The sequence below is a fragment of the Diplotaxodon limnothrissa genome, linkage group LG5, assembly GCF_057381915.1.
Source record: "Diplotaxodon limnothrissa isolate DT_005_m linkage group LG5, D_limnothrissa_male_GT1.1, whole genome shotgun sequence".
Taxonomy (NCBI): Eukaryota; Metazoa; Chordata; class Actinopteri; order Cichliformes; family Cichlidae; genus Diplotaxodon; species Diplotaxodon limnothrissa.
Genome location: NC_140600.1, coordinates 3,290,845 through 3,303,907, shown reverse-complemented (window position 1 = coordinate 3,303,907; position 13,063 = coordinate 3,290,845).

Sequence of the window (13,063 nt, the reverse complement as noted above, 5' to 3'; positions counted from 1 at the left end):
CATTTGAATGGGGAACTCGACCGAAACAAAGTATATGTTTTCATTATGTGAATAACTTGGAAATCTTAGCTCAAACAGCTGCAAAACCTGTTTTCCCAGCACGGGAACCTTGAGTTCTATAAGATAAAACCATAAACATGTGTATCCGAGTCTTCTATCAAAAGTTACAGCTATTTATATGAAGTTGTACAAAAACGCTTTCTTTCGCCAAGACAGTGCGTTTCTCACTGTTACATGCATTTGAATGGGGAACTCGACCGAAACAAAGTATATGTTTTCATTATGTGAATAACTTGGAAATCTTAGCTCAAACAGCTGCAAAACCTGTTTTCCCAGCACGGGAACCTTGAGTTCTATAAGATAAAACCATAAACATGTGTATCCGAGTCTTCTATCAAAAGTTACAGCTATTTATATGAAGTTGTACAAAAACGCTTTCTTTCGCCAAGACAGTGCGTTTCTCACTGTTACATGCATTTGAATGGGGAACTCGACCGAAACAAAGTATATGTTTTCATTATGTGAATAACTTGGAAATCTTAGCTCAAACAGCTGCAAAACCTGTTTTCCCAGCACGGAGACCTTGAGTTCTATAATATAAGGCCATAAACATGTTTGTCTGAGTCTTCTATCAAATGTTACAGCTATTTCTATGAAGTTGTACAAAAACGCTTTCTTTCGCCAAGACAGTGCGTTTCTCACTGTTACATGCATTTGAATGGGGAACTCGACCGAAACAAAGTATAGGTTTTCATTATGTGAATAACTTGGAAATCTTAGCTCAAACAGCTGCAAAACCTGTTTGCCCAGCACGGGAACCTTGAGTTCTATAAGATAAAACCATAAACATGTGTATCCGAGTCTTCTATCAAAAGTTACAGCTATTTATATGAAGTTGTACAAAAACGCTTTCTTTCGCCAAGACAGTGCGTTTCTCACTGTTACATGCATTTGAATGGGGAACTCGACCGAAACAAAGTATATGTTTTCATTATGTGAATAACTTGGAAATCTTAGCTCAAACAGCTGCAAAACCTGTTTTCCCAGCACGGAGACCTTGAGTTCTATAATATAAGGCCATAAACATGTTTGTCTGAGTCTTCTATCAAATGTTACAGCTATTTCTATGAAGTTGTACAAAAACGCTTTCTTTCGCCAAGACAGTGCGTTTCTCACTGTTACATGCATTTGAATGGGGAACTCGACCGAAACAAAGTATAGGTTTTCATTATGTGAATAACTTGGAAATCTTAGCTCAAACAGCTGCAAAACCTGTTTGCCCAGCACGGGTAACGTGAGTTCTATAAGATAAAGCCATAAACATGTGTATCCGAGTCTTCTATCAAAAGTTACAGCTATTTATATGAAGTTGTACAAAATAGCTTTCTTTCGCCAAGACAGTGCGTTTCTCACTGTTACATGCATTTGAATGGGGAACTCGACCAAAACAAAGTATACGTTTTCATTATGTGAATAACTTGGAAATCTTAGCTCAAACAGCTGCAAAACCTGTTTGCCCAGCACGGAGACCTTGAGTTCTATAATATAAGGCCATAAACATGTTTGTCTGAGTCCTCTATCAAAAGTTACAGCTATTTCTATGAAGTTGTACAAAAACGCTTTCTTTCGCCAAGACAGTGCGTTTCTCACTGTTACATGCATTTGAATGGGGAACTCGACCGAAACAAAGTATATGTTTTCATTATGTGAATAACTTGGAAATCTTAGCTCAAACAGCTGCAAAACCTGTTTTCCCAGCACGGAGACCTTGAGTTCTATAATATAGGGCCATAAACATGTTTGTCTGAGTCTTCTATCAAAAGTTACAGCTATTTCTATGAAGTTGTACAAAAACGCTTTCTTTCGCCAAGACAGTGCGTTTCTCACTGTTACATGCATTTGAATGGGGAACTCGACCGAAACAAAGTATAGGTTTTCATTATGTGAATAACTTGGAAATCTTAGCTCAAACAGCTGCAAAACCTGTTTGCCCAGCACGGGAACCTTGAGTTCTATAAGATAAAGCCATAAACATGTGTATCCGAGTCTTCTATCAAAAGTTACAGCTATTCATATGAAGTTGTACAAAAACGCTTTCTTTCGCCAAGACAGTGCGTTTCTCACTGTTACATGCATTTGAATGGGGAACTCGACCGAAACAAAGTACAAGTTTTCATTATGTGAATAACTTGGAAATCTTAGCTCAAACAGCTGCAAAACCTGTTTTCCCAGCACGGGAACCTTGAGTTCTATAAGATAAAGCCATAAACATGTGTATCCGAGTCTTCTATCAAAAGTTACAGCTATTTATATGAAGTTGTACAAAAACGCTTTCTTTCGCCAAGACAGTGCGTTTCTCACTGTTACATGCATTTGAATGGGGAACTCGACCGAAACAAAGTACAAGTTTTCATTATGTGAATAACTTGGAAATCTTAGCTCAAACAGCTGCAAAACCTGTTTTCCCAGCACGGGGAACGTGAGTTCTATAAGATAAAGCCATAAACATGTGTATCCGAGTCTTCTATCAAAAGTTACAGCTATTTATATGAAGTTGTACAAAAACGCTTTCTTTCGCCAAGACAGTGCGTTTCTCACTGTTACATGCATTTGAATGGGGAACTCCACCGAAACAAAGTATATGTTTTCATTATGTGAATAACTTGGAAATCTTAGCTCAAACAGCTGCAAAACCTGTTTTCCCAGCACGGAGACCTTGAGTTCTATAATATAAGGCCATAAACATGTTTGTCTGAGTCTTCTATCAAAAGTTACAGCTATTTATATGAAGTTGTACAAAAACGCTTTCTTTCGCCAAGACAGTGCGTTTCTCACTGTTACATGCATTTGAATGGGGAACTCGACCGAAACAAAGTATAGGTTTTCATTATGTGAATAACTTGGAAATCTTAGCTCAAACAGCTGCAAAACCTGTTTGCCCAGCACGGGAACCTTGAGTTCTATAAGATAAAACCATAAACATGTGTATCCGAGTCTTCTATCAAAAGTTACAGCTATTTATATGAAGTTGTACAAAAACGCTTTCTTTCGCCAAGACAGTGCGTTTCTCACTGTTACATGCATTTGAATGGGGAACTCCACCGAAACAAAGTATATGTTTTCATTATGTGAATAACTTGGAAATCTTAGCTCAAACAGCTGCAAAACCTGTTTTCCCAGCACGGAGACCTTGAGTTCTATAATATAAGGCCATAAACATGTTTGTCTGAGTCTTCTATCAAAAGTTACAGCTATTTATATGAAGTTGTACAAAAACGCTTTCTTTCGCCAAGACAGTGCGTTTCTCACTGTTACATGCATTTGAATGGGGAACTCGACCGAAACAAAGTATAGGTTTTCATTATGTGAATAACTTGGAAATCTTAGCTCAAACAGCTGCAAAACCTGTTTGCCCAGCACGGGAACCTTGAGTTCTATAAGATAAAGCCATAAACATGTGTATCCGAGTCTTCTATCAAAAGTTACAGCTATTTATATGAAGTTGTACAAAAACGCTTTCTTTCGCCAAGACAGTGCGTTTCTCACTGTTACATGCATTTGAATGGGGAACTCGACCGAAACAAAGTATATGTTTTCATTATGTGAATAACTTGGAAATCTTAGCTCAAACAGCTGCAAAACCTGTTTTCCCAGCACGGGGAACGTGAGTTCTATAAGATAAAGCCATAAACATGTGTATCCGACTCTTCTATCAAAAGTTACAGCTATTTATATGAAGTTGTACAAAAACGCTTTCTTTCGCCAAGACAGTGCGTTTCTCACTGTTACATGCATTTGAATGGGGAACTCGACCGAAACAAAGTATATGTTTTCATTATGTGAATAACTTGGAAATCTTAGCTCAAACAGCTGCAAAACCTGTTTTCCCAGCACGGAGACCTTGAGTTCTATAATATAAGGCCATAAACATGTTTGTCTGAGTCTTCTATCAAAAGTTACAGCTATTTCTATGAAGTTGTACAAAAACGCTTTCTTTCGCCAAGACAGTGCGTTTCTCACTGTTACATGCATTTGAATGGGGAACTCGACCGAAACAAAGTATAGGTTTTCATTATGTGAATAACTTGGAAATCTTAGCTCAAACAGCTGCAAAACCTGTTTTCCCAGCACGGGAACCTTGAGTTCTATAAGATAAAACCATAAACATGTGTATCCGAGTCTTCTATCAAAAGTTACAGCTATTTATATGAAGTTGTACAAAAACGCTTTCTTTCGCCAAGACAGTGCGTTTCTCACTGTTACATGCATTTGAATGGGGAACTCGACCGAAACAAAGTATATGTTTTCATTATGTGAATAACTTGGAAATCTTAGCTCAAACAGCTGCAAAACCTGTTTTCCCAGCACGGAGACCTTGAGTTCTATAATATAAGGCCATAAACATGTTTGTCTGAGTCTTCTATCAAATGTTACAGCTATTTCTATGAAGTTGTACAAAAACGCTTTCTTTCGCCAAGACAGTGCGTTTCTCACTGTTACATGCATTTGAATGGGGAACTCGACCGAAACAAAGTATATGTTTTCATTATGTGAATAACTTGGAAATCTTAGCTCAAACAGCTGCAAAACCTGTTTGCCCAGCACGGGAACCTTGAGTTCTATAAGATAAAGCCATAAACATGTGTATCCGAGTCTTCTATCAAAAGTTACAGCTATTTCTATGAAGTTGTACAAAATAGCTTTCTTTCGCCAAGACAGTGCGTTTCTCACTGTTACATGCATTTGAATGGGGAACTCGACCAAAACAAAGTATACGTTTTCATTATGTGAATAACTTGGAAATCTTAGCTCAAACAGCTGCAAAACCTGTTTGCCCAGCACGGAGACCTTGAGTTCTATAATATAAGGCCATAAACATGTTTGTCTGAGTCTTCTATCAAAAGTTACAGCTATTTCTATGAAGTTGTACAAAAACGCTTTCTTTCGCCAAGACAGTGCGTTTCTCACTGTTACATGCATTTGAATGGGGAACTCGACCGAAACAAAGTATATGTTTTCATTATGTGAATAACTTGGAAATCTTAGCTCAAACAGCTGCAAAACCTGTTTTCCCAGCACGGAGACCTTGAGTTCTATAATATAGGGCCATAAACATGTTTGTCTGAGTCTTCTATCAAAAGTTACAGCTATTTCTATGAAGTTGTACAAAAACGCTTTCTTTCGCCAAGACAGTGCGTTTCTCACTGTTACATGCATTTGAATGGGGAACTCGACCGAAACAAAGTATAGGTTTTCATTATGTGAATAACTTGGAAATCTTAGCTCAAACAGCTGCAAAACCTGTTTGCCCAGCACGGGAACCTTGAGTTCTATAAGATAAAGCCATAAACATGTGTATCCGAGTCTTCTATCAAAAGTTACAGCTATTCATATGAAGTTGTACAAAAACGCTTTCTTTCGCCAAGACAGTGCGTTTCTCACTGTTACATGCATTTGAATGGGGAACTCGACCGAAACAAAGTACAAGTTTTCATTATGTGAATAACTTGGAAATCTTAGCTCAAACAGCTGCAAAACCTGTTTTCCCAGCACGGGAACCTTGAGTTCTATAAGATAAAGCCATAAACATGTGTATCCGAGTCTTCTATCAAAAGTTACAGCTATTTATATGAAGTTGTACAAAAACGCTTTCTTTCGCCAAGACAGTGCGTTTCTCACTGTTACATGCATTTGAATGGGGAACTCGACCGAAACAAAGTACAAGTTTTCATTATGTGAATAACTTGGAAATCTTAGCTCAAACAGCTGCAAAACCTGTTTTCCCAGCACGGGGAACGTGAGTTCTATAAGATAAAGCCATAAACATGTGTATCCGAGTCTTCTATCAAAAGTTACAGCTATTTATATGAAGTTGTACAAAAACGCTTTCTTTCGCCAAGACAGTGCGTTTCTCACTGTTACATGCATTTGAATGGGGAACTCGACCGAAACAAAGTATATGTTTTCATTATGTGAATAACTTGGAAATCTTAGCTCAAACAGCTGCAAAACCTGTTTTCCCAGCACGGAGACCTTGAGTTCTATAATATAAGGCCATAAACATGTTTGTCTGAGTCTTCTATCAAAAGTTACAGCTATTTCTATGAAGTTGTACAAAAACGCTTTCTTTCGCCAAGACAGTGCGTTTCTCACTGTTACATGCATTTGAATGGGGAACTCGACCGAAACAAAGTATAGGTTTTCATTATGTGAATAACTTGGAAATCTTAGCTCAAACAGCTGCAAAACCTGTTTTCCCAGCACGGGAACCTTGAGTTCTATAAGATAAAGCCATAAACATGTGTATCCGAGTCTTCTATCAAAAGTTACAGCTATTCATATGAAGTTGTACAAAAACGCTTTCTTTCGCCAAGACAGTGCGTTTCTCACTGTTACATGCATTTGAATGGGGAACTCGACCGAAACAAAGTATAAGTTTTCATTATGTGAATAACTTGGAAATCTTAGCTCAAACAGCTGCAAAACCTGTTTTCCCAGCACGGGAACCTTGAGTTCTATAAGATAAAGCCATAAACATGTGTATCCGAGTCTTCTATCAAAAGTTACAGCTATTTATATGAAGTTGTACAAAAACGCTTTCTTTCGCCAAGACAGTGCGTTTCTCACTGTTACATGCATTTGAATGGGGAACTCGACCGAAACAAAGTATAGGTTTTCATTATGTGAATAACTTGGAAATCTTAGCTCAAACAGCTGCAAAACCTGTTTGCCCAGCACGGGAACCTTGAGTTCTATAAGATAAAGCCATAAACATGTGTATCCGAGTCTTCTATCAAAAGTTACAGCTATTTATATGAAGTTGTACAAAAACGCTTTCTTTCGCCAAGACAGTGCGTTTCTCACTGTTACATGCATTTGAATGGGGAACTCGACCGAAACAAAGTACAAGTTTTCATTATGTGAATAACTTGGAAATCTTAGCTCAAACAGCTGCAAAACCTGTTTTCCCAGCACGGAGACCTTGAGTTCTATAAGATAAAGCCATAAACATGTGTATCCGAGTCTAAAATAGCTTTCTTTCGCCAAGACAGTGCGTTTCTCACTGTTACATGCATTTGAATGGGGAACTCTACGGTGGCCCCTAGAGACAAAGCACGTACAAACTCCAAAACACTTACAAATTCCAAATAGCACGCACAAACTCCTCAACACGTACAAAATCCAAAACACGTACAAAATCCAAGACACGTGCAAACACCGAGACAGGTACAAAATCCAAAACAGGTACAAAATACAAAACACGTGCAAACACCAAGACAGGTACAAAATCCAAAACATCTACAAAATCCAAAACACATGCAAAATCCAAAACACGTGCAAAATCCAAAATAGGTACAAAATCCAAAACACATGCAAAATCCAAAACACGTACAAACTCCAAAACACATGCAAACTCCAAAACACATACAAAATCCAAAACACATACAAAATCCAAAACACGTACAAAATCCAAAACACGTGCAAAATCCAAAACATGTACAAAATACAAAACACGTGCAAACTCCAAAACACGTACAAAATTCAAAACACATGCAAACTCCAAAACACGTACAAAATACAAAACACGTGCAAACTCCAAAACACGTGCAAACTCCAAAACACGTACAAAATCCAAAACACATACAAAATCCAAAACACATGCAAAATCCAAAACACGTACAAAATCCAAAACACATACAAAATCCAAAACACGTGCAAAATCCAACACTCATGCAAAATCCAAAACACGTACAAAATCCAAAACACATACAAAATCCAAAACACGTGCAAAATCCAAAACACGTACAAAATCCAAAACACATGCAAAATCCAAAACACGTACAAAATCCAAAACACGTGCAAACTCCAAAACACGTACAAAATCCAAAACACATGCAAAATCCAAAACATGTGCAAACTCCAAAACACGTACAAAATCCAAAACACATGCAATCTCCAAATCACAACGGAAGTGCTCCAGGACGCTAGGGGCAGTGTTGAGCTCGATTTGCAAAATAAACGGCAAGTTTGTTGCAAACACATGGGCTCTAGTCTCCGTCGCGCTTCCCAGGTTGCCTAGCAACCATGATACTAACAGCTGGAAACGTGTCATACAACTTTTTTTGACAGAAATGAAGGAGAACATATTTTTTTCATTTGTTTATTTGTTTCTACAAGAGCTTTGTGTGATTTGATAAGTATCTGAGGCTGAGACCACAGGACAGTAAAACATGATTTTTGGGCTTCATTTCTGTACTGAACAGTCATTTAAGATTAGCTAGTAAATAACAATTAGCTAATGTTGTTCATAACACTAAAGTCATATCACTTTGGTAATCTAAATATAATATGGCCAATATTATGGTTATTATATTAGTCATTATTAGCTATTACAGCAGTGAACATGAACTCTGTGTCAAATACTGAGCTTCAGTACAGATTCAAGTTGCAGTTATTTACATGTCTTACCACCTTAAATCTTCACTCAAAGACAAGTATATAGGAATGACTGCCAAATTTATTTGCCACTGAAGCTGAAGGATGGCATCTGAATAAAACCTCTCTTGACATGCCTAGATGACATTAAAGCTTGGTTGGCTCTAAACTTTTTAAATTTGAATGAAAAGAAAACAGATTTGTTGGTGTTTGGACCCAGTGGCCCCTGTGAGTCCTCTTCTTTTCATTTGGAACCCCTGGAGGTTTATTTTAAACCTGTTGTTACTGCCCTTGGTTTTAAGTTGGACCAGTCCATTTTTATCATTTAAGGCGACTGGCAAGAGTGAAATCTTTTCTTTCTAGGCAGCACTTTGAAACCGTGATCCATGCTTTTATTTCTTCCCCTGTGGACTACTGTAACGCACTTTATGTGGGGGTCAGTCAGTTGTTACTCTGACATCTGCAGCTGGTTCAAAATGTATATTGACAGTGCATATATAGGTGTATCATATATAAGAGACAAATGTTGTTCCTTCAGTATGTTGGCATTACTAAATTTGGCTCAATGCTTACATACATGTGTAAAAAGAAAATGTACAAGCTGTGATAACCGTTTCTGATAAAATGAAGAGTAGACTGATGTATTAAATATTCCTTTATTGGGTGAGAAAATCAGACCATGTCATAACTGCTTTAAGTCATACAGAATAGATATCAGAGCCTTAAACAGGCTGGCTTCTGCTAAATGGGTCAAACTGGGCAGAAAGTATACAAACACATAACATCCTTATAGAATATGATGTAACACTATAGATCAACTTACCTCAGAATATATAAAGCATATAAACAATTACAGCAATATGATGCAACAAACACAGCAGTGCTACTAATCCAAAATACTCAAAGCTTCATAGAACTGAAACAAACATTTATTTTTAGCTCCATTCTGCTGCAGATACATACTTTAGGTTTCTGAACATTAAACTTGTTGCTGCCTTTCATAGTGTGTAACCTGAATGCCCTGAGTACTTTCTCCCACACTGAAAACACGGGAATGATAAAAAGTTATTTGAACATTACCTAATAAGACTGATTCAGGACAGACAATTAGTTATTTTAAACTTTTCTAGCAGTCCTTCACAAACAGGGAACAGTCTGTCTATTCTCTCCATCTGTCAGCTGCTGCTGGCTCTTCCTCCTCCTCTTCCTCACATACTGCTGAGATTGTCCTGGTGGATCATCAGGTGTGCAAAGCCTCACAGATGATGTGCAGCAGTGGGTCCCTCAGTCTGTCCTCACTCTGGACACTTGCACGTGTCACACATAGAAATCAAATGTGTGATAAGCTGCAGGATTCAAACACAAGTGTGACTTATAAATACATGTTCATACTTTTATTCCACAATCAGAGAGAAAGAAACAGAGAGAGAGTGCAGGACAGACAGACAGGTGACAGTCTCAGGTGTACACACTGCTACAAAACAGCACCAGAGAAGGAGGATTTAGTGTTTGTGTCATTACGAGTGCTAAACAAGAAGAGTTCCCAGATGGTACAGTGGACACATGTGTGACTCCTGTGATTAAAGCATCTTTCTTTCAGCTTAACGAGTGAACCGTCAGCTGACTGACATGACTGACTTTAATTACGCATAAAATCATCACATTCTCTGTAAGATTAAAGTCAGCTATTGAACGGCGAATATTTTGAAGTAAAGGCTTTAAAACCAAGTTAGTACAAACGTCGCTAATGTCACATAACTTTCCCAACATGTTGCCAACAGTAATGTTTTAATGTTCTTCATTATAAAAACATTTGCGCATAAATAAGTGACATAATATTCAGTACTTACTTCTGAAAGTTTACTCTTCGTCCGCTCCGCTTCCGCCATTTTTTTTCGGCAAAATTATCCACACCACCGCCGCGCTATGAAGTCTGGGATATGTTGGGCCATGAAGGCTACACCGACCCATCCTTAAAATTCAGGGAAATTAAGGACGCATTTGAGGGCCGCATTTCGAGCAGCCTTTGAATTGGGACAGTCTTCGTCGTGTCGCTGTGACATAATCGGCCTTAAAATGCGGCCTTTAAGACTGCAGACCCCAAATCCGGTCATTGGTACTTCCTGGCTTGTGTAGTTACTAGGTAGTTACTAGGTAACAAAAGCTCAACACTGCCCCTAGCGTCCTGGAGCACTTCCGTTGTGTTTTGGAATTTGCATGTGTTTTGGGGTATGCGTGTGTTTTGGATTTTGCATGTGTTTTGGAGTTTGCGCGTGTTTTGGGGTTTGCACGTGTTTTGGATTTTGTACGTGTTTTGTATTTTGCACGTGTTTTGTATTTTGTACGTGTTTTGGTTTTGCACGTGTTTTGGATTTTGTACGTGTTTTGGATTTTGCACGTGTTTTGGATTTTGCACGCGTTTTGGATTTTGCACATGTTTTGGATTTTACACGTGTTTTGTATTTTGTACGTGTTTTGTATTTTGTATGTGTTTTGGAGTTTGCACGTGTTTTGTATTTTGTACGTGTTTTGGTTTTGCACGTGTTTTGGATTTTGTACGTGTTTTGGAGTTTGCATGTGTTTTGGATTTTGTACGTGTTTTGGATTTTGCACGTGTTTTGTATTTTGTACGTGTTTTGGAGTTTGTACGTGTTTTGTATTTTGTATGTGTTTTGGAGTTTGCACGTGTTTTGTATTTTGTACGTGTTTTGTATTTTGCATGTGTTTTGTATTTTGTACGTGTTTTGTATTTTGCATGTGTTTTGTATTTTGTACGTGTTTTGGAGTTTGCACGTGTTTTGTATTTTGTAAGTGCTTTGGAGTTTGCACGTGTTTTGGAGTTTGCACGTGTTTTGTATTTTGTACGTGTTTTGGATTTTGCATGTGTTTTGTATTTTGTACGTGTTTTGTATTTTGCATGTGTTTTGTATTTTGCAAGTGTTTTGGAGTTTGTACGTGCTTTGTCTCTAGGGGCCACCGTAGAACACCACCGAAACAAAGTATAAGTTTTCATTATGTGAATAACTTGGAAATCTTAGCTCAAACAGCTGCAAAACCTGTTTTCCCAGCACGGAGACCTTGAGTTCTATAAGATAAGGCCATAAACATGTGTATCCGAGTCTTCTATCAAAAGTTACAGCTATTCATATGAAGTTGTACAAAATAGCTTTCTTTCGCCAAGACAGTGCGTTTCTCACTGTTACATGCATTTGAATGGGGAACTCCACCGAAACAAAGTATAAGTTTTCATTATGTGAATAACTTGGAAATCTTAGCTCAAACAGCTGCAAAACCTGTTTTCCCAGCACGGAGACCTTGAGTTCTATAAGATAAAGCCATAAACATATTTGTCTGAGTCTTCTATCAAAAGTTACAGCTATTTATATGAAGTTGTACAAAAACGCTTTCTTTCGCCAAGACAGTGCGTTTCTCACTGTTACATGCATTTGAATGGGGAACTCGACCGAAACAAAGTATAGGTTTTCATTATGTGAATAACTTGGAAATCTTAGCTCAAACAGCTGCAAAACCTGTTTGCCCAGCACGGGAACCTTGAGTTCTATAAGATAAAGCCATAAACATGTGTATCCGAGTCTTCTATCAAAAGTTACAGCTATTTATATGAAGTTGTACAAAAACGCTTTCTTTCGCCAAGACAGTGCGTTTCTCACTGTTACATGCATTTGAATGGGGAACTCGACCGAAACAAAGTATAGGTTTTCATTATGTGAATAACTTGGAAATCTTAGCTCAAACAGCTGCAAAACCTGTTTGCCCAGCACGGGAACCTTGAGTTCTATAAGATAAAGCCATAAACATGTGTATCCGAGTCTTCTATCAAAAGTTACAGCTATTTATATGAAGTTGTACAAAATAGCTTTCTTTCACCAAGACAGTGCGTTTCTCACTGTTACATGCATTTGAATGGGGAACTCGACCGAAACAAAGTATAAGTTTTCATTATGTGAATAACTTGGAAATCTTAGCTCAAACAGCTGCAAAACCTGTTTTCCCAGCACGGAGACCTTGAGTTCTATAAGATAAAGCCATAAACATGTGTATCCGAGTCTTCTATCAAAAGTTACAGCTATTTCTATGAAGTTGTACAAAAACGCTTTCTTTCGCCGAGACAGTGCGTTTCTCACTGTTACATGCATTTGAATGGGGAACTCGACCGAAACAAAGTATAGGTTTTCATTATGTGAATAACTTGGAAATCTTAGCTCAAACAGCTGCAAAACCTGTTTGCCCAGCACGGGAACCTTGAGTTCTATAAGATAAAGCCATAAACATGTGTATCCGAGTCTTCTATCAAAAGTTACAGCTATTTATATGAAGTTGTACAAAAACGCTTTCTTTCGCCAAGACAGTGCGTTTCTCACTGTTACATGCATTTGAATGGGGAACTCGACCGAAACAAAGTATAGGTTTTCATTATGTGAATAACTTGGAAATCTTAGCTCAAACAGCTGCAAAACCTGTTTGCCCAGCACGGGAACCTTGAGTTCTATAAGATAAAGCCATAAACATGTGTATCCGAGTCTTCTATCAAAAGTTACAGCTATTTATATGAAGTTGTACAAAATAGCTTTCTTTCACCAAGACAGTGCGTTTCTCACTGTTACAT